Source organism: Onychostoma macrolepis, chromosome 03, assembly GCF_012432095.1.
Source record: "Onychostoma macrolepis isolate SWU-2019 chromosome 03, ASM1243209v1, whole genome shotgun sequence".
NCBI lineage: Eukaryota > Metazoa > Chordata > Actinopteri > Cypriniformes > Cyprinidae > Onychostoma > Onychostoma macrolepis.
The window spans coordinates 47,757,697-47,777,969 of NC_081157.1; the positions used below are offsets into that span (position 1 = coordinate 47,757,697).

Here is a 20,273-nt window from a genome sequence, read left to right on the forward strand (position 1 = left end):
TGACATGGACTTCTGCATATTCATATACACTTACTAAACAGTGATTAAGTAGTTTGGTTCATATTGCTTATTATACTACAGGGCTGTTGAATGCTTGAATCTGATTGGCTGAGGAATGTTCTAAGGTGTGCAATTATTTTCAGGGAAACGCACGGCGAACGTAGTTCCAGGCAGCTCTTGACAGCATTACATGATCATATCACTTCCCAAATGATTTCTGTTATTTCAAAGGTAAGGTAACATACACCATACCGCTACTCTGGCGATTTTATCAGTAACAGTAAGTTTAACAACTTACAAACTATGACTTCTCACAAGCGAGGTAACAACGGCGCTGTTTGTGAAGAAAATGAACTTAAAGTTTCACTATTAGTGACGTTAAAGACATTAGCCGAACACTTTTGAGAGATGCACAGACTCACAGAGGTAATTCACATGCTCTCTCTCTCTCTCTCTCTTTCTCTCTCTCTCTCTCTCTCTTAGTTATTAACGGTATTGATCTGCTATCAACGGTCTAAAATGACATTTTGGAATTAGCAACGGAGGCGATGGATGAGATGCGGAAGAAATAATCCTACTCACAAATAGAGTTTTAATTACAAAAACCGGACAAATACCTTGAAATATATCATCTGATCGTCTTGAGGTGTGGCACTTCGCTTCGCGCCGTGGCCGCATCACCAACTCGGGTGTGCATTATTTTTATTTAATTTCATGTTAAACTAGTGTTGGAAGAATTCAGTTTAGCAAGAGGGGAATAAGTCCTTATATGAATGCCCCACTAGATGGCACTCTAGTTCTTTACTTAGAGGCTGTACAAGAAAAAGGCGATAGAGGAGGGGTAATGAAGTTGTAACAGAGAATGCTGTGAGTTACTGGTTTAATGAGTTATTAAAAGTTCCTGAGAAGAGTCCATTGCTGTGTTTCTTGCCTACATGACAACATAATAACTGTATTGCTTTCTCACTACAGAGCTTCTGTGTTAGTTTGACCATTCTTCCGAGAACTAAACGACCAAAGACAAATCCTTTGACTGGTTTTTCACTCTGTTTCACAGTTAATAACAGCTTTCGGACGCAGCTGCAGCGAGTCTTCTTGAGAGGTGAGCAATTCATGGTAGCCTGTTTCGCATATTTACACAATTTCTTTATACAATGCAACAATATTGCTGACTTGAGAGCAGACAACAAGCATGTGAAGAATGGTAAGGAAACGTTTATTCACTATTTGTATTGGCTGCCATGCCAAATCATGCACCTGCTTGCTTTTCTGTTTAATTTAAGTGTTATTGAATTATTGTAAAGCGTTACCCAAATAATGCATTTTGAGCGTTTACTTGAAAACTTGCTCTCTGTAAGTTAGGTGTGTTTTGTTTGGTTTTTGCGATATACAGGATAATGTGAAATCCCACGTCGTTAAGACAACAATTACAATATATCACAGACGATATATATCGCACACCCCTAACGAGTCCTACCAGTACGGGCTAAACTAGGTTATAAACGCCAACGTGACACCACCCTTACAAAAATTGACTGCAGTTTTTTTTTAAAGTAATACTGCAGTTTTTGTTACATATAGAAAAATGAATTTTTTTTGGAGACGAAAAAACTGCATTATTGCCGTTTTACTGCAATACATCTGAAGTACTATTGAAATACAACTGCAGTAGAGCTGTAGTATTACTAACAAACAACTGCAATAGAACCGCAGTATTACTGCAATACAGCTGAAGTATTACTACAGTTATACTGCAATAAATCTGCAGTAGTACTGCAATATATAATACAACTGAAGTATAATTCAATACTACCAAAGTGCAATACTAATAAAATGCTGTACAGTAACACTGAAATGCAACCAGAATATTCAGAATAACAAGTTTTATTTTACACAACTGCAATATAATAAATTAAGGTACAAAACAACAGTGAATGTCTCAAACAGCAATGCAACAAATTATTTTACTTTTCTTTAAACTTAAAATAACAGGCTGAGAGTTACACTAAATGTACTTAGTGTTTATTTACAAATCACACAATCATGCACATTTCTTCCCGCATTATTTAAACAGGTTTCATTTTTTGAAGAGCTTATCCTCATCGTTTTGCTTGGCTCTTATGACTGCCTTCATCTCAGATGTGGAAACACTATTTTGGATGTAGTCTGGAAAAACAAACAAGCAAAAACGATCAGAAATTCTCAAGTTTCAGTTACACTTTTCACCACAGGCATATTTAGTATGCTTAAAATATATCTTGAATTGTGATGTCACCAAGTGTTTGTGCAAAGTATTCATTCTACTCCCAGTTAATTTCTTATGACATATTGGTCAGCATTAACAATGTCTTGAACACTCCAGATAACAGAAGTTAAAAGGTTGGTTCACCCAAAAATGAAAATTCTGTCATCAATAACTCACCCTCATGATGTTCCAAACCCAAGTCTTTCATTCATCTTCAGAACACAAATGAAGATCTTTATAATGAAATCTCAGAGCTTTCTGTTCCTCCACTGATAGTCCATGCAACTACCCACAATAACATGCATTTCTGGAAAAAAGCATAGACACAATCATGTTTAAATAGTGTACAGAGTCCTCCAAAGTTATTTGCCCTCTTTATCATTTTGGTTTTTCGTTCAAAATTCTAACCTTAAATAAATTAATTAAATAAAAAAAAATAATAATAATAATAGAAAAAAACCATAATTTACACACATAAAAGTATATAATTTAAATACTACTAGAATACAGTATATAGAATATGTGTGTTCCACAGTTATTGTGCCCCCTTCATTTAATACTTTGTGTAACCTATAACCCTCTTCACACATAAGGGCTAATCCATAGCTAGGTGTGCATTACATGATTTTAATGCATGAGGTGGAGGCAAAGAACCACTCGACATGAAACAGGTTGCCTCCACTGAAGTTTATTAAAATTGTGTAATACACACCTGTTACAGCTAGTTTAAAAAGTTAAGTTAAAGCTGCCTTTAAAGAGATAGCTAACCCAAAAATGAAAATTCTGTCATTAATTAGTCACCCTTGTGTGGTTTCACACTCGTAAGACCTTCATTCCTCGTTGGAACACAAACAAAGATATTTATAAAGAAATCAGAGAGTTTTCTGACCCTGCATAGACAGCAATGCAACTCACACATTCAAGTAAACTATAAAGATAATAGTTAATAAAAGATCAATTAAATAAAGTAGATTACTGCTCACCATTATTTGAGTGCTTGTTTCACCACAGCCATCATCTTCTGTTGAATTATATGTTTGGTCATCTTTTTTTAGTTGTTACCAGTGCATTTCCTGAAAATAGCAATCACACACTGATAAAATGTCCATTTCCACACATTAATGTCACACTAAACATAAATGCTGGTGTACAGTGCTGTGAAAACAAATCCTGATTTATTCTATTTTTGAGTATATCCAGCACTAAATATTGTCAAATATTCCTAAGAAAATTAACACAAAACAAAGGCAAGTTTCATTAATAAACTGTATATTTATTAGTAAACTGTGTTTATTCAGGTTGCCTGTTTCATGCACTTTTTTTTGAAGATTTGAACCAATTTAAGTCAAGTCACCATTATTTATATAGCGCTTTATACAATACAGATTGTTTCAAAGCTGCTTTACAGTGATCGAAAGAAAAATAATGATGCAAACAGAATTCACGTCTGCTGTGAAGCAGCTCTAAACAGTAAAACATGTCATTGTTCAGTTGAAATCAGTGTTGACTCAGTTAATTTCGAATAACTGTATAAAAATCATCAAATATAAAATAATTTCAGTGCATCTAGATAGCAGTGGTGTCATCATCTAGCTCAGTTCAGTCCTCATCAATAGTGTCAGTGGAGTCAGATCAATAATATTGCTGAATATTATTAGTCCTCAAATAACGCCAAAATTTGACAGCGGCAAGGAACTCAAACTCCATCAGGTGACAGAATGGAGAAAAAAACCCTTGGGAGAAAGTATGTTTAGTTTAGGGATCAGTTCTCCTCTGACCATCAAATGAACATGGTGTGATTATGATTCAGGCTGCATCACAATTTAGTGTGAAATATACAGGACTGTAGGCCTACAAGTAGCTGGAGTTATTAATCACATTTAAACACTATCTAAAATCAGGTTTACATTTGTGGCTAACTAGAATGTGAGTGACATTTGAAGCATTTCCAGAAATCAAGTCTCACCAACATCTGTTGAGAGCCTTTTCACTTTCTCTCTTCTCCTCTTTCCTAAAGCTTCCTCTGCTGCAAAGAGGGGTACACTGTACACTGAACACTTTTCAATGATTTTTTCCTCATGTCAATTAGGGGTTGATGCTCTCCTAGAAACAAACAAACAAACAAATACACTGTATTCAGTATAATTTTGTTTATTCCATTATTATAAATGATGTACTGATGCTATTGAGAACTGAACTGAGCTGGACAATGACATGACTGATTTCTACAGATCTGCTTATAACAAATTGCCGAGCCATAGCAGAGTTAAATGCATCTATACACAGGTTTGTCACTGGTTGGATTGGGATGTTGGTGTTTATTATAGTAAAAGTGTAGTAAAACTAGGGATGCACCGGTTGACCGGCCATAAATCGGAACCGGCCGGTTTTTGCTTATAATGTGCGATCGGCAACCGGCCGGTTTTTTGTCTTTTTCCGGTCGATTTTTCCGGAAGTGCGCCCACGTACACAGACTACATTTGTAGGCCTAATCATTCGCGAACATGTAATTTGTGTGGAAGTATTTCGAAATCTGTGCGCAGGACGTGAAGATTGCAATCTGCAATGTCTGCAAAGGACAAGTTAATCGCGGATAAATAAGAGCCGCTTTCCTGCGCTCGCTGAAGTTGCGCGAGCGTATCTGTCCGCGCCCTGCACGCGCCCTGCACAAGCATAGACAGTGAACGTTTGTTCAGCTCCGCTTCTCAAGTGTTGGATGAGAAACGAAACAGACTAACTTGTGACAAAGCTGAAATGCTTGTTTTTGTAAAGAAGAACTCTTATACACTTTTGAAAAGCCAGAAGTAAACATCGGTTCTGTAAGATATAGGATGATTAGGCCTATTTTTTATTTTACCTTAAAATTACATTGACTTAATTTGATTTAAAAAGCACCTGCTGTAGCATCTTTGTTTTACTCATTGCACTAAACATTATTTGATTTAACATTTTGGAATAATATATTCATATAGCCAACTTTGTTTTTATTTAGTTTCACTGGTAAATACCTTTTTTTCTTTATACCAAATTTAAAAATGAAAACAAATGCTGAATGCTGATTAAGTAACATCTTTGTTTGAAGTGTTGAATGTGTTTTGATTGTGCTGTTTGGATTGTGGAACTATGCAGTTGTTACCTTTAAAATTACATGGTTACAGTTAATGTATTCATTTAAGGCCAGTTTATAGATTCAACCCAATTTAAAAACAAAAGCTAAATGCTTTTGTCAGTACCTGTGTTTGTATTGAATGTAACCTACTTACTGTGCAGTTACTGCTGTTAATTTCAGATGGTTACAGTTATTTTCAATAGCCAAAACCCAGTTTGGCCTGTTAAATAGCCTACCAAATAAACATCTCGTTTATGTATACTTTCATTCTATCTTGTTTGTTGCTTTGATTAAAAAAATCGGAAATCGGTATCGGAATCGGCCGGTTTGCTTGTAAAAAATCGGTATCGGAATCGGCCATGAAAAATCATGATCGTGCATCACTAAAGTAAAACAGCATGAAACCAGTTGTGTTGTCTTCCTCTCAGTTCTGTGCAGTGACCCGCGAGGCTACAGATCAGCACTGAAGCGGCGTTTCTCTCGTTTTCTTCTCATCTCAGCGGGTTGAATACGATATCCGTCAAGTCTTTTTACATCTCTCTAAAATTATAACTAAAGATATATGAGGACATTAGACATTATACTCACCGCTAAACTGGATGAGTCGACTAGTCTCCAACTCGCCTGATGAACTTCTTCCGGAAAGCGTTTCTTCTCTTTTGTCGCACTTGTGAAAGGTCTCGGGGTGTAATGTTGTTATGTCTTTGTCCTTTAATTGTGATAGTTCACATATGAACGATGTTGTCAAACCAAAACGTGTTTTATACTTTTATATCCATCCTGCAGTAGACACTACGGAAAAGACGCTGATTTACTGTCTGTTACAAGTAATCAGCTGCTCTCGAGACTCGTTGTCAGGACAACGACCTTTGGCGCGAAGGAAGATCACACGTGCGGGTTATTAATCTATGTGAGTGAAATATTCCATAGGCAAATATTTTTGTACAAAAATATTTTTGTACGAATATTTTATAGGAAGTCTACATTACAAAAAAAAAAAAAAAAAACACTTGCCAACCACAGCACTTGCTACATGTTGCACAATACAGTACAAAAACTGCAGTACAGGGCCTATACAAGACGACTTTATTGGCAATGAAAAGAACCTCATTGCCATAAGTGAAATTACTGAACCTAATCATAGGAGCTTTATTTAAAAAAATGCTCATAAAAAAAAAAAATACAATTAAATGAATTTAATCAGACAGATTTAGACGTTTTTGCATCTGATATCTTCACCTGCATTTCAGCGTATCACTGAACTGCAGTTACTGTATATTGTATCTGCACTTCATTATACAGCAAATCTACAGTTGCACTTCATTATACTTCAGTTTTACTGCTCTTGAACTTTAATGAACTGCAGTTATATACTTCATTATACTGCAATTGTCCAGTTGTACTTCATTGTACTGCATTTGTACTGCTTTGTACAATTATTGGGAAGCAATTTGTTGAGCCAATATTTATTTGTCAGTTTCCACAATTTTTCAAAATGTCATTTTTTTTTTTTTTTACAGTGAGGCCTACTAAGCTTCCCCCCCCCCCCAAAATGACTTTAAAAGTAAATTATAGACTTTTCAGTGTATAGGGTTTAAACACATTGTACAGAATGCTTCCCAATGACTCTCTCACTGTCTAGTCTTATGCTTCCATCCAATACTATGGTATTTCCTAATGCAGCTACTTCTCTTCTTCAGTATACTGTCTTATTGCAGTCCGGTCTCCAAATCTGGGGACATATGTCAGTAGATGCTCATCTGACATACTCTTGAATTCATCTTGAGTACATCCAACTCTCTATCGTTTTTTTAGAAAATTCAAGAAATTCTCCATTTTGAAAACCGTACCTTCTGTATTTTAGTCCGTACTCACAAATTCATAATCCATGTGCATGCTTTCGCAATCCGTTCCCATGGGTTTGTAAAAACTGTATTGTTTTATTTAGGGCTGCAACTAACGATTATTTTAATAATCGATTAATCTGTCGATTATTTTTCCGATTAATCGATGAATCGGATTTAAAAAAAAAAGAAAAGCATTCATTTCCAACCCTTTATTCAAAAACAGAACTAAAATCTTTAGAAAGTGCACCAACATGTTGCTCCTTGAACATCCCTGAGCTGTTATAATAATAATAAAATAAAATAAAAATGGACTAACACAAAAAACATACACATGTATGCTTTACATCTGCCAAATATATAGACTTTTTTTGGGGGGGGGGAGTGCAAAAAATTAAATAATTTAACAACACTGCGTCGTTAGCGTTGGTATTGTATCAGACACTTGCACTTAACATTATATGAAAATCAAGCTCAAATGGAGTTAATAATGTTTTGACCAGAGAATGACGGAGATGGAGTGTTTTGTCTGTCATTAGAACGGCTGTAACTGTTATCTGAAGCAGCAAGTGCATTATGCTTTCATCAACTTTACAGGTTATATAACTTTGATTGCAGCTATATGGGCGCTTAGTTTTTCTTGTTGTTTAATACACTTGGCCAAAATCTCAAATTAAGCGCTTATGCACATAATGCACAGGATATTTAAAACGTATATAGACAGCAAATAACTAATTCTTCTCCACTCTTCAAACACACAAAACATTATCCTTTACTGACATAGTGTTTGAGTAAAGAAAACGCTGTACTATTCAAACACCAATTATTTATTCACCCTTGCATTGCGAAAAAGCAGAGATCTCATCTTCTCCAGGCTGTGCGCGCGCGTCAATCTGAACGGAGGCGGGTGAAGTTACGAGGTCTCGCTGAGAGCTCGATGATCCAATGGCGTTACGAAGTTTTACTGACAAGTTATTTTAATGCTTATCATTGGTTTACTATTTTTAAAACTCTCTGATTTAAAATAATAAAACGAATTATAAGCGACTCAAGTTTGGATAATTTTTCACAGCACCTGACTGTGCCATACTCTGCCATACGCAAACGCCGCCCCTGCTCCCACACCTTGGATGACTTGGGTCGTACGGATTTCTCTGCCTCCGCCATGTATCTTTCCTCTACCTCCGCTCGTTTTTTTTTTTTTTTTTTCCTTTTTATTTATTTATGAGGCGCCAAACTCTGCTACCATCCGTGTGCGAGAGTGTGTTCACTCGCTCCGCTCAACTAAAGTTATTATTATTTTTTAATAATCAAACGTCTCGCGTCGCGCGACACAACGAATCGATTATGAAATTCGTTGCCAACGCTTTATTCAAAAACAGAACTAAAATCTTTAGAAAGTGCACCAACATGTTGCTCCTTGAACATCCCTGAGCTGTTATAATAATAATAAAATAAAATAAAATGGACTAACACAAAAACATACACATGTATGCTTTACATCTGCCAAATATATAGACTTTTTGGGAGTGCAAAAATTAAATAATTTAACAACACTGCGTCGTTAGCGTTGGTATTGTATCAGACACTTGCACTTAACATTATATGAAAATCAAGCTCAAATGGAGTTAATAATGTTTTGACCAGAGAATGACGGAGATGGAGTGTTTTGTCTGTCATTAGAACGGCTGTAACTGTTATCTGAAGCAGCAAGTGCATTATGCTTTCATCAACTTTACAGGTTATATAACTTTGATTGCAGCTATATGGGCGCTTAGTTTTTCTTGTTGTTTAATACACTTGGCCAAAATCTCAAATTAAGCGCTTATGCACATAATGCACAGGATATTTAAAACGTATATAGACAGCAAATAACTAATTCTTCTCCACTCTTCAAACACACAAAACATTATCCTTTACTGACATAGTGTTTGAGTAAAGAAAACGCTGTACTATTCAAACACCAATTATTTATTCACCCTTGCATTGCGAAAAAGCAGAGATCTCATCTTCTCCAGGCTGTGCGCGCGTCAATCTGAACGGAGGCGGGTGAAGTTACGAGGTCTCGCTGAGAGCTCGATGATCCAATGGCGTTACGAAGTTTTACTGACAAGTTATTTTAATGCTTATCATTGGTTTACTATTTTTAAAACTCTCTGATTTAAAATAATAAAACGAATTATAAGCGACTCAAGTTTGGATAATTTTTCACAGCACCTGACTGTGCCATACTCTGCCATACGCAAACGCCGCCCCTGCTCCCACACCTTGGATGACTTGGGTCGTACGGATTTCTCTGCCTCCGCCATGTATCTTTCCTCTACCTCCGCTCGTTTTTTTTTTTTTTTTTTCCTTTTTTTATTTATTTATGAGGCGCCAAACTCTGCTACCATCCGTGTGCGAGAGAGTGTGTTCACTCCGCTCCGCGCTCAACTAAAGTTATTATTATTTTTTTTAATAATCAAACGTCTCCGCGTCGCGCGACACAACGAATCGATTATGAAATTCGTTGCCAACGCTTTTAGTAATCGATTTTTATCGATTTAATCGATTCGTTGTTGCAGCCCTAGTTTTATTGTGTATTATTAATTGGAATACATCAAATTGTGTTAACTGCATGCTTACAGTGATTCTCTATCAGTTTGTAGTGTGTACAAGGTGGAACAATTTTTAATAACAATGATGTAATTCTTAATAAGAAAATCTTGTTTATTTGTGATAATTGTAGCACTTTATTATTATTATTATTATTTATTAGTTTCAGTTTCTGCACCTATAAAACTAAATGTTAATTATTTTATTTATCTGAATGTACTTATTAGAAAATAAAAATATATATTTATATATTATGTGCTGTAGTGTAGTTATATGCCTGTAGTTGTTAATGAAGATGGGTGTCATCGAATTTCTGTGTTTATGCTGTTTTATATTTATATTTGGAAGAATTCACATTATATTATTTTCTGTATTTCTATACAGATATCATCTTTTATGTTAATACATGGAGCAGAATGAAAAGAAATATGGATAGAAATTAACAATAGAAAGACTATGTCTATAGAATGTGTGAATTAGCACATATGTGAGTGCAGTGTTAATGAATGAGCATTTTAAGTTGTGCTTTTTGTGTTGGCGCTGTTACATTTAATATTGTAATAATGATTAACAAAGAGAAAACCCTTTATATGTGTTAGGCTGTGGTCTCTTTGGCTTACATAAATGCTTAAATGTGTAAATGAATTAAACTCGGAAACTCATTTATTGTTGATGTTGGCAAATCTGCTTCTTCCAGGCAGAAATTCATGTTCAGTGAAGCTCCTCCCACAAACCCTGCAGAATGGAACACACTGAAGATACTGAAGAACAAACAGGTTGGTGTTTATTCTTGATTCTTGATTAATAATGCTGATGGTTATAAACCTTCAAGCACTTTTATATTTTTGCTGTAATAGGAAAAATCTTTAGCGCGTCTGAATAATCTTGCTGATGAATCAAATATATGGGACACTTTCTATGAACTGGCTACTTTTTCTTCCAAAATGTTAGATAATTGTATAGTTGATCAAACATATTTAATAGTTCTCCCTACAGAAGCATGGGATTTGTGCCTATTATTGTTTTAAAAATAATAATTGGAAGATCAGTGTACCTCATTCATGGAAAATTTCAGGGACATATAATTTATAAAAATGCATCAAAACAACATTTTATACAACAGTTGTCTTTTTTCTGCTGTTACATCAGGGTTCGCTTTTATATTCTTTCATAAAAGTTCCTGAAAATGAACTGTTTTACTTTTATTTCAGAGTTGATTGAAGAAAACGAGGAGAATGAAGAACTGAGTGAAGCTGAGGAGAAAAATCATGTCAAAACCAGAGAAAAACCTTTGAGTTGCTCTCAAACCAAACAGAAAGATTTAAAGAAAAGAAGAGCCAAAAAATCTTTCACCTGCACTCAGTGTGGAAAGAGTTTCACACGCAAATATGGTCTTGATGTTCACATGAGAGTCCACACTGGAGAGAGACCATACACGTGTTCACACTGTGACAAGAGATTCATTCATTCAGGACACCTGAAAAAACACGAGATGATCCACACTGGAGAGAAACCGTACACATGTGATCAGTGCGGGAAGAGTTTCACACGAAAAGAACGCCTTGCAGACCATATGAGAGTTCATACTGGAGAGAAACCGTTCTCTTGTGATCAGTGCGGAAGAGTTTTGCAAAATCAGAAAAACTTAAGGATCACATGAACGTCCACACTGGAGTGAAACCGTACAAGTGTTCACACTGTGACAAGAGATTCAGTCGGTCAGGAACCCTGAACAATCATGAGAGGATCCACACTCGAGAGAAACCGTACACATGTGATCAGTGCGGGAAGAGTTTCACACGAAAAGAACGCCTTGCAGACCATATGAGAGTTCATACTGGAGAGAAACCGTTCTCTTGTGATCAGTGCGGGAAGAGTTTTGCAAAATCAGAAAAACTTAAGGATCACATGAACGTCCACACTGGAGTGAAACCGTACAAGTGTTCACACTGTGACAAGAGATTCAGTCGGTCAGGAACCCTGAACAATCATGAGAGGATCCACACTCGAGAGAAACCGTACACATGTGATCAGTGCGGGAAGAGTTTCAGACAAAAAGGACACCTGACGGAGCATGTGAGAGTTCATACTGGAGAGAAACCGCACTGGTGTGATCGGTGCGGGAAGTGTTTCACACAATCAGCAAGACTTAAGAAACACATGAACATCCACACGGAAGAGAAACTGTACACATGTGATCAGTGCGGCAAAATGTTTTTGTGGGCTTCAAACCTGAAGAAGCACCAGAGAGTTCATACACAGGAGAAGCCACATTCATGTGATTTGTGTGGAAAGAGTTTTTCACATTTACATAGTTTGAAATTACATCAGAAACTTCATACTGGTGTGAGAGATTATATGTGCTTTAGATGTGAAAAGACTTTTACTTCAGCGAACAATTTAAAACTGCATGAGAGGATCCACACTGGAGAAAAACCATATAAGTGTTCATACTGTGACAAGAGATTTAATCAGTCAGCACATCTGAAATCACATGTGAGAATCCACACTGGAGAGAAACCTTATTACTGCACTGTATGTGAGAAGTGTTTCAGTCATTCATCTTCTCTACAGAGTCATACAAAACACAATCACAGTAAGTAGATCATCTTCAGATCCAGCTCTTTCAGATCTGATGCTGCGTCCTCATCAAATGCCACAAAATAATTCATCAAACAATAAAATATCATCTGGATAAATCTGTCCTAACCAGACATTACAAGCAACATGACAAAGAAACATGTTTTCACAGTGAATAAAGTTCATCTTCATCTTCAAAACCAGTAGATTCAACTGTGAGATCCAGATCAACTCAAAGATGGAGTTCCTCCCCCAAAGAACAATGCCAAAAAGTTTTATTCTTGTATATCATTTTGCTTCATGATATAAATATCATTGTGATTTTTTTTTTTTTGTGTTTGTCATGTTATATTCTGTTGTCTAATGCATATGTGTCACTTGTAGTTTATTTACTCTTTCATGAAGGAAAGTAGAAGCTTTTTACAAACCGTTCTTACGCAGGAGGCTGGCATAGAGGCTGATGTAGAGGCTGTTACACTTTTAAGAGAGTTAACTTCATTGTTGTTGTTAAAACAAATAGTTATTGTTCCATTTATGATGTATTTTAGAATCATGGATGCAATATATACTGCCATGTAGCTTTGCAGCTGATCCTTCTTTGCTTCTCTTAAGTAGGGATGGGTAACATAACCCAGTATTAAACGGGTCCTGGGGCTAAATTACGAAAGACCGTATTGATGAGCGCTGATGCAGTGGCGGTTGGTGGCAAATTTTCTGTGTGGGGCGCCACATCCAACATACATTATTTAGCATACATCCCAATATGATTTATTCTAGTATAACAAAAGGAAAAGTATTAAGAAACATTTCAAATTAAGATAATTGTTTTACCAAATAGATAGTTTGTTTCATAGTTCATGAATACAGATCATGCATCACTGCCAATTTTCATGATCTCTTTAGCATAATTGATGTAGTCATGAAGAAGCTCCATCAGCACAACAAAGGCATGTAACATCTTTTACATGACAAACCCATACAAACATTGCTAATTTTTGGAGCATAAATAAATATATTTAATATTCTCTTAATTTTTGTCCTCCATTGCAAGTCTGGGAGACCAATATTTTCTTCTGAACAGACATGTTGGCTATGATATAATTTAAGATTTATTCATATATAAATATTGGCATGGATTACTTCTACAATAACTCTGTATTTTTGAAGCTTGAAAATACTGTTGTAGATTTCTTCTCTTTAACAAAAACACGGACAGAGTTTTTTTTTTTTTATTCTTGCAAGAAGTTCAGACAATACAGCAGTGAACTCTGCAATATTTGTGACAAAAAACAAGTGAGCATGGCTCTCTGTTTTTATACCCCTTTGCCCATTGTTTTCAATAGCTATCTCCCGATATGACCATATATAGCGAAGCAAGCATGATAAACACATTTGATATGTTTCATTCCTCATGTAGCGTCTTGAAAATCTCATGATATCCTGTTTTTCCTCAGCAAGCAAGAACAAGCAGGTCATCGTGACATCTCCTCGTATTCAGGCTAGAGTAGGCCTCAAACGCTCATTGCACTGTGAAAGATGTATTGCAGTAAATATATGATTATCAATATGAAATATATATTGAGTATTTATGAATAATATATGCATATAGTAAATATATGTAGACTAGATATATTTCTTCTGCGCTTCGCTCCCTATTTATGCACTTTTCTCAGATTTCTCTAAGATTTTAACTTCAGCATATCAGCACAGTGCTCAAACAACACAGTTTTTAGAAAAGGAAGACTCTTTGCCTCCCACTGCCAGCAGTTTACATTCCGGAGACAGGAAAACACAGCTGCCAACATTCAAACAGACGGGAAAGAAAATGCCTCTTGTGGAATCTACTTGCTGCATGAACTGCCACAGACTTCTACAAAGGATTGCGGTTCTTGAAACAAAGTTACTTGCTGGACCTCCAAAACAGGTGGAACACACAGCAGATCGAGACTGAGACAGAATATGAGTGACCACAGGACTTCATGTCAGCCTCAGAGTCATCTTATGGTTGACACATCCCACAAGGACACTGATAACACCATGCAGCCAAAACAAGCTCTCCTCACAGAGACTATCCCGGCTGAGCCCTGCCCACACAGCTCATCACAAACAGACTGTGACGTACTACATCAGCTCCAAGACTCAACACCCAAGGACAACTATCTGGAAAACAGCCAGGGAAGCCATGGACAACATATCACAGCCACCGGAAACACCAGAGCCAGAGCCCCGCTCGCCAGACACACTACCCCTCTCTCCGGGATCCCCACTTCTAAGCTTCTCACAGAAAATGGAGGAACTGGTGTATGCTGGGACCAAACTCTCCCACTCGTTCGCTGCAAGCCCCCAGATATCAACTAAAAAACGGCGGGCCCCACAACCACCAAAGACAGCAGGCCCAGCTCACACTCCTCCTCCTGTGAGAGCTCTCCGACCGCTGCCACAACACCAGGCCCAAACCCTCCTCCATCGGCTGTAGGTGAACCAAAAACAACTGATAACAGCTCTCAGTGATATGTGTCGGGTCCCCGCTGTATTAGCAGCAACATTCACAAATGTTCACAGAACAAGCAGGAACCCAGTGTGCCTGTAGCTTTCTATATTTCTGTTTTATCACGTGATAGAAAGTCTAAGGCCTTCTCAAGCCGTACGGCTGACCCATCTAATCTGCGGCCTGTAATGCGTCAATCTAAGATTGCTATAGAGACAAAATGTAATTCCATCAAGTTAGCATTTTTAAACATTCGCTCACTAAAAAATAAATCATTTCTGATCAATGATTTTATAACCACAAACAACCTGGATTTTATTTTTCTAAATGAAACATGGCTAGAAGACAGCTGCAGTGCAACAGTCCTCAATGAAACAGCCCCTCCTAACTTTAACTTTACAAGTGTCTGCAGGACTGTTAGGAGAGGTGGAGGTATAGCTGCTCTATTTAAAGATGTTTATCAGTGCAAGCAAGTGTCATCTGGTCAGTATTTGTCCTTTGAATATCTAGGTATTGTGCTGAAAGGTGCTCCACGCATTCTGTTTATCATTATTTACAGGCCTCCAAAATACTCTCCAGCCTTTGTTGAAGAGTTCACAGAACTGTTATCAATGATTTCCTCAGAGTTTGACTGTTTTACTATTGCAGGGGATTTTAATATTCACATAGATAATGCAGAAATCAAAACTGCAAAATAAATTATTACTGTTTTAAACACTTTTGATCTGATCCAGCATGTGCATGAACCCACACACAATCGTGGACACACTCTAGATTTACTCATCAGTAAAGGTCTAAACATTTCATCCATTGTTGTTAAGGATGTAGCACTATCTGATCACTTCTGTATTTTATTTGATATATTGATCTCTGTTACCACTGAATCTAGATCTGTCTCTGTCAGAAAGAGATGCATTAATGAGAACACTAGTGCGCTATTTATGAAGTCTATATCTTTAACACCAAGCATTTCTGCAGACTCTGTTGATCTTCTCCTGGATTCTTTTAACTCAAAAGTTAAGAATGTTATTGATGATATTGCTCCGGTAAAGGTGAGCAAGAAGACTGGCAGACAAAAATCATCTTGGAGAAAATCAACAGCAGTTCAGAGTATGAAAAGACAATGCAGAAAAGCTGAGCGGATGTGGCGGAAGACAAAACTTGAAATTCACTATAGCATCTATAAAGACAGCCTTCATGCTTTCAATGTAACTAGCCACAGCTAGACAGACCTTCTTCTCAAACCTTATAAACAGTAACTTAAACAACTCTCGCACTCTTTTTGCTACTGTGGAGAGACTGACAAACCCCCCAAGTCAAATTCCCAGTGAAATGCTCTCTGACAGTAAATGCAATGAGTTTGCTTCCTTCTTTTCTGAGAAGATCAATAATGTCAGAAAGGATATTGGCATATCTACTTTTGCAGAGGTCACACAGATTCGACCACAATTTCAAAAAGAAGTGACTATGTCTGTTTTTGAAGCAATTGATTGAAAAATATTGAAAGAAATAGTACAGCACCTTAAATCATCAACCTGCTATCTTGACACACTTCCCACATCTTTTTTCAAAAGTGTGCTTAACTGTTTAGAAGCAGATCTCTTAGAAGTGGTGAATGCTTCACTTCTTTCTGCACTGTAAAAATTTTTGTTGTTGTTTCAACTTAAAGTAAGTGTTCATGCTGCCTTAAAATGTCAAGTTATGTGAACTTAAATTGTGAAGTTGTCTTAACTGACAATAAAGTTGACAGGACTTACAAAAACAAGTGCAATAAACATCATTTAAGTTTTGTGAACTTAAATTGTGAAGTTGTCTCAACTAAGAATGAAGTTGATAGGACTTTATAAAACAAGTACAATAAACATTTAAGTTTTGTGAACTTAAATTGTTAAGTTGTCTTAACTAAAATGACAACTTGTCTTAACTGAGCATAAATCATCTGGATTTTATTTTTCCACTAAAACCAGTTCATTAACTGATACTTTAAACATACAGTAATGTACTGCATAAACAAAACAGCATAAAATACAGAGTAATGTTCTGCATGAACAATACTGAATAAAGCATACAGTGCTGTACTGCATAAAACAAATGCACTGCATGAACAATACTGTACAAACAAAGTAACGCCTCTGGCTTGCTCAGTTGGGGACACTTAATTTCTAGCGATTATTGCCGATTTCATTGCACAGATACTATTTAAACTAAACTGAGCTACACAATGACATCTCTGAACTCAATAATGAAATGACTTTAACTGAAAATTGAGTGTTTAATCTTATACATTACTGACACTCTGTCCTCCAATTTGATACTGTTAAGTGCTTTGACACAATCTGTATTGTTAAAAGCGCTATATAAATAAAGGTGACTTGACTTAATGTACATTAACAATAACACTGTATAAACAGAAAACAAGTGTCTAAAAATCAAACAAGATATTTTTATATTGAGTTACATATATTAGCACTGCATAAAGTACCACGTCAAGAATTGAACATTCATCGTTTTAAAACAACCAGAAATTCACCAGGCTAAATCATGAACAAAAAGGCACACATCATATACCTTTCAGTTAGGACACTACACAGTTTTGCGAAGTAGTCTATTTTTCAGTCCATGCACCAGAACACTGATCACCTCCAAGGTCAATGAAAATCTTTTGAATGACCTCAAATGTGTAGCGTAGTTTTTTGGGATAATCAATATTAAGCGCAAAAATCAGCCCGACTAGTAGAGCGGCAGCATGAGGGAGGTCTATGGCATCTCTCAGGGCAATCTGTTCCTCCAGCACCACGTAGTAGTCAAGGGCATCATCTCCATCAGGAATTATGAGAATGCCCACATCCATTCCTGCCGTCACATGGTCTTCAATGTCGGTTTCCTACAGTAAGTGTATTATCAAAATATTTACTCAATGTCAGTTATTTTATTGAAAGTGTATAACAGTTTTTAGCAGAAATATATGTAGTGAAAGTATCTTAATTCTGAGACCCTTATCTGAGATAATTCTACATTAAATCATCCTACATAATGTAAGATTCTATGAAAATATTCTCAACAAACTACAGTTATATACAAACAAACCTTACCTATCGAGTCTACTGGATCCTCTTAGTCAGGACAGAAACAGGAAGATCAGGTGTAATTCTGCAAATAACAAAAGAATTACAGAACACACATGTTAGTAAAAATACTGCTCAACAAACTACAGTTATATACAAACAAACCTTACCTATCGAGTCTACTGGATCATCTTAGTCAGGACAGAAACAGGAAGATCAGGTGTAATTCTGCAAATAACAAAAGAATTACAGAACACACATGTTAATAAAAATACTGCTCAACAAACTACAGTTATATACAAACAAACCTTACCGATCAAGTGTACTGGATCCTCTTAGTCAGGACAGAAACAGGAAGATCAGGTGTAATTCTGCAAATAACAAAAAGACAAGAATTACAGAACTCACATGTTAATAAAAATAAAAGCAAGGCAGATTGCAGAAATCTATTACATTTAACAGATAAACAATCCTCAGAGCCAAAACAAGCACACATGAATTACTAACAAACATGGCGAGGTTGCAGCGTTAAATTGAGAAAATATCAGAGGTTGCAGGTGTATTTTCAGTTCATCGTCTATAAAAAATACATTATCTAACGTTAAATCATTTGTCTCTAATCAATACAACTTATTTAAGCGGAAAAAAAATCGTTCCCCCAAAGTACCGATTGCAATATGAAAGGCGTTAAATGGCTTACAAATAATTTTCATTCAAATGTGTAACGTTAGGACTATAGTTGGCCTACTCACCCAAAACTGACCAGGATGAAGCTCGAAGGCTCAGTTAACACATTTAAAAACAGGTTTCTGCTAACCCTAAAAGACTCATTTAACAGATAAACGACGCTGACATTTGAGGAAAAACTCAAGACTGGAGCAAGCACATGGTAGCGTAAAAGTGAGAAAATGGCGGTGGTTGCAAACAGACGTTCATCGTCTTAAGTCATGTAGAAAGAAAAAAAAAATCTGTAAATTAAATTTCTAATGATGGGATTGTTTAAAGCGAATTATTTTCCCACCGAGTATTCAGTTTTCAATATGAAAAGCATTACATGACTTTGCTTACAAAGTTCAAGTAATTTTTGAACGCGAAACTGGTTTAAGGCGTTGGCCTGGTTTATACTATAATTAACGTTAGTTGACAAAATTGAATGTATTAAAACAATATCTTAGAAGTGAGTACAGAAGCACTCCAAATAATAAATGTCGTGACTCAATTAGAGATTAAAATCTATCTTTTAAGTAAAGTTATTTCACGTAGCGTATACTTTTCTGATATTCACAATGGCATTATCAGAGATGATAGACATTAAACAGATTTTGCATTACTCACCTTAAACTGACTAAGATGAAGGTCCACGGCTCAATTAACACGATGAAGAGCTGGTTTGTACTGTCTGCCAAAACAAATTTGAAAGATAACCGACGCAGGTATTTGAGGAGAAACTCCAGCAAGAACATCACAACGTTAAAGTGAGAAAATGGCGGTGCTACAGAAAGACTCTTCTGGCGTCATTAAGAAAAAAAAATCTAATTTCTTACTACTTTTTTTTTTTTTATCTAATCAGTAGTACAATCAATTTTATCTAATTTGCCCAAACAGTATTTCATTTTATAACATTTTAAATATGAAACTTGCAATATTTGGCTTACAATGGTCACATGATTTTCTTGTGAAACTGAATTAAGGTGGTGGTTGTTAAAATTATATATTAGGAGTGGCTACACAAACATTCTGAATATTAATGTTGTGGATCAATATGAGATTCAAATCTATTCGGTTAAACATTTTACATAAATTGACAGATACTTGGCATTCCTACCTTAAATTAATCAAGATGACCCTCGGTAGTTTAATTAAAACAACAACAACAAAACAAAACAGGTTGCAGCTGTCTGCAAAAACTTCTTCTTATTCATTTTTTATTGGCGGCTTGCAATCACCAATTGAGCATTACCCATCTACACAATTGTAACTCATAAAGAGGCAGGTTTTAGAGGAGAACCTCAGGCGAGAACACCGCATCATTAAAGTGAGAAAATGGTGGTGCTGCAGAAGGACGTTCATCCTCTGACGTCATCCGAAAATTATAGATATTCCTACAACATATCATAATATAGCTTTAACATTACACTGATATTTACATTTTTGCAGTTCATGTACATTACTTTATAAATGGCATGCATAAAAATATATAAAATACATAAAATTAAAAAATAGTTGATTGCATGCAAATACAATTTTAAAATGTATTGATATCATAAAATATTTATTAGTTTCCATTTGCACATATTTGTACTAGGCTATTTAAAGCTCAAATGTTTGAAGCAGTTATGTTAACTGA

At 36.0% G+C, this 20,273-nt stretch overlaps 2 long non-coding RNA genes and 1 pseudogene across 3 annotated transcripts; 1 reads left to right on the forward strand and 2 right to left on the reverse strand.

Annotated features, from left to right (window-relative positions):
• The first annotated feature begins 899 nt into the window (after nucleotides 1-899).
• Nucleotides 900-16,934, forward strand: LOC131536823 (zinc finger protein OZF-like; annotated as a pseudogene).
• LOC131536826 (uncharacterized) lies at nucleotides 1,856-7,623 on the reverse strand. 2 transcript variants are annotated; one of them, XR_009270096.1, is made up of 5 exons: nucleotides 5,943-7,623; nucleotides 4,212-4,348; nucleotides 3,229-3,318; nucleotides 2,423-2,552; nucleotides 1,856-2,166 (listed from the first exon to the last, which is right to left on the reverse strand). It is a non-coding gene; the product is annotated as an uncharacterized LOC131536826 (long non-coding RNA). The 2 variants fall into 2 exon arrangements; XR_009270095.1 differs by having other exon boundaries at nucleotides 1,856-2,552.
• Nucleotides 16,932-19,523, reverse strand: LOC131536825 (uncharacterized). The gene is made up of 4 exons (XR_009270094.1): nucleotides 19,262-19,523; nucleotides 18,240-18,297; nucleotides 17,954-18,011; nucleotides 16,932-17,745 (listed from the first exon to the last, which is right to left on the reverse strand). It is a non-coding gene; the product is annotated as an uncharacterized LOC131536825 (long non-coding RNA).
• Nucleotides 19,524-20,273: the final 750 nt, after the last annotated feature.